Source organism: Jatropha curcas, chromosome 3, assembly GCF_041381405.1.
Source record: "Jatropha curcas cultivar XTBG-Jc1 chromosome 3, XTBG_Jcur_1.0, whole genome shotgun sequence".
Taxonomy (NCBI): Eukaryota; Viridiplantae; Streptophyta; class Magnoliopsida; order Malpighiales; family Euphorbiaceae; genus Jatropha; species Jatropha curcas.
The window spans coordinates 10077078-10080020 of NC_143153.1; the positions used below are offsets into that span (position 1 = coordinate 10077078).

The 2943-nt window shown below is 35.4% G+C and overlaps 1 long non-coding RNA gene across 1 annotated transcript; it reads left to right on the forward strand.

Annotated features, from left to right (window-relative positions):
- The first annotated feature begins 251 nt into the window (after positions 1 to 251).
- LOC110010097 (uncharacterized) lies at positions 252 to 1494 on the forward strand. The gene is made up of 2 exons (XR_002285028.1): positions 252 to 1097; positions 1277 to 1494. It is a non-coding gene; the product is annotated as an uncharacterized LOC110010097 (long non-coding RNA).
- The last annotated feature ends 1449 nt before the right edge of the window (positions 1495 to 2943 follow it).

Sequence of the window (2943 nt, forward strand, 5' to 3'; positions counted from 1 at the left end):
ACATGTATCGAACTATTAGAGTTACCTAGCATGATTGAATGCCTCCATAAAATAGGTGTTTTTGACATATCAGATTGGATGGTGGTTGTAATAGTATCTGCAGTTTGAATATCCTTCAAATATCTTTTAAATATATTCTCTTGAATTTATGTAACAACCCTTATATTTTGTAACAGCCTAGATTTGATAGCCTTCATACTGCTGTATATAACTCAATTATGCTAATACAAAATACAAGTTGTATTCACAATTACATGGTATCAGAGCCATCATAAGCCTTCAAATGGAGTCTCCCACTCCCTCACCTCTTACCTCTGCTTCTCCAATCCCAAATGTTTCTTAATTATTATTTGCTAAACTCAATTTAATAAAATACCTCCTTTGGAAAGGTAAGATTCTTCCTTTGTTAAATGGGTATAATCTGGCTGCTCATATCTCTTCTTCTTCTACAGCTCCGACACCAATGTTGAATGATGGGCAACTTAATCCTTATTATCAATGTTGGTATTGTCAAGATCAATTAGTTCTCACCTGGTTATTTGCCTCAATTTTTGAGAAATTAGTGCTGCAAGTGATCGGCTCGCCTACAGCAAAGATGCATGGGTAAACTTAGAGACTATATTCTTAAAAAAAGGATTTCAGTCAATCGACTCTTATATGAGGCATGCCAAACCTATTTTTGATCAGTTGTCTGTTCGTCAGGCTTTCGTGAATGAAGATTATTTAATTAATGATATTTTGGAAGGATTAGGTTTTGAATATCATCCTTTTACAAGGGCAATTGAATCCAGAAATGCTTCAATCAATTTTGATGAATTCCATGCCCTTTTATTGAGCGAAGAAACTCAACCAAAAAATGAATCTGATTCTCTATTGGCTGCCGTATCACCAACAGCTTAAATTGCAACTGTGCCTCCTTCTGCATGGGACTACAACACTCTACACCTTAACCCGTGGTCCTTAAGCCTATTATACTACCTTTTTACCTCAAATGTGAACGGTGGACTCGACAGCAAATTATCATATCACAACCGCTAATGGAAATATTTCTCATCCTTTGCCTTTACAGGACACTAACAATGTGACAATTAGCAATGGTAAAAATATTTCAATCACTAATTCTGGTCACTCGCTTATGTTTGTCAATGATGTTAATTTTCAAATTTGATAATATTTTGTTAGCTCCGGAAATTCATAAACGATTGCTTTCTGTTCATGTCTTCACCACTAATAATAATGTTTCTATTGAATTTTTTCTGATTATTTTCTTATAAAGGATATTTGCACAAGTCAAGTTCTTTACCATGGCCAGAGTGAAGATGGGTTGTAGTCCCTTCCTCTCCCACTGGATCCTCCCATGTCTCCACAAGCCAATTCCGTGGAATTCAAAGTTTGGCATGACCGTTTAGGTCATTTTAATAACTGTGCAATTTCACAAGTTTTATCTTCCAATTATTTATCTGTACCTAATAAAAATAATAATGTTCCTTGTCATGCTTGCTATCTTGGTAAAGCACAAAAATTGCCTTTTCAAGTTTTTCAATATCATGTTACACAACCTTTAGAATTAATCTAGGTTTTATCACCAGTTTCGTCAGATTATCTTTATTATGTGTTATTCTATGATCGTTTTAGTCATTATACACGAATTGATTTTCTAAAATGTAAATCGTATGTTCTATCTATTTTTATTCAATTTTAGAAATTAATGGAAAAATATTTTTCATTACCAATTAAAAATTTTCAGTCAGATTGGGTTGTGGAATTTTAAGCCTTAACTAAACACCTTCAAGACTAAGGTATAACAAAACGGCTATATTGTCCTTATACACCTGAGCAAAATGGGTGTGCTAATGGAAACATAGGCAAATTGTAGAAATAGGAAGAGCTTTATTGCACCATGCTAATGTACCCCAACAATATTGGACTTATGCCTTTGACACTGTAGTCTATACTATTAACCGTGTTCCATCTATATACACAAAGCCCTCTACCCCATGTGAGGTCCTATTGAAAGTAGCACCAAACTATAATGACCTTTGGGTTTCTGGATCACTTTATTATCCTTAGTTCCAACCATACTCCAAATATAAATTGGATGCTCATTTTGCTGATTGTGTCTTTCTAGGTTATTCCAAAATTCATAAAGGTTATATGTCTTGATTTATCAAATAAAAAGATCTTTATCTCATGCCATGTTTTGAGCAGATATTTCCATTTGTGCATGATGTTGTTCCAACTTCGTAGTCCATTGTCCCAACACCTTCTAGTCTCGCACCAGCACAAAAAATTAACAATGATGTAGGAATATTAGGTACCTCCTTTAGTCCATGCGCCTCTCATTCCACCTGCCAGTATACATAAGTACATCACCTAATAGAACTTGCTCATAAAGCCCCATATACAGTCCACCTATAATCCCCACCACTGCTCAATAACGCTAGCCTCACCTGTCGACCCTTATTCACCATAACCCTCATCACCTGTTGTTTCTCCCATGTTAGACTTGGTTCCATCATATGATATGCCTACCTTACTAGTTCAGACTCGCACCATATTTACTAGAGCACAACTAATTCTTTAAAGCCTAAAGTTTTTTTGGTCCATACAACTCTCCTAGAGGTTCCCACGTGCTATTTAAAGGCACTAGTTCATAAAGAATAGCATCAAGCTATGGGACTTAAGATTAATGCATTAATGAAGAGAGGCACTTGGGATTTAGTCACTCGGTAATTGGCGTAAATGGATATTCAAAATTAAAACAAAAGCCCAATGGCTCTATTAATAAATGCAAAGCTCGTGTTGTGGCTAAAGGTTACACACAATAACCTCGTGTTGATTTCTATGAAACCTTTCACCTGTTGTAAGGCCAGGGACTATCAGATTAATTTTTTCTATTGCGGTTTCTAACTCTTGGAACCTTCGTCAACTAGACATCTCAAA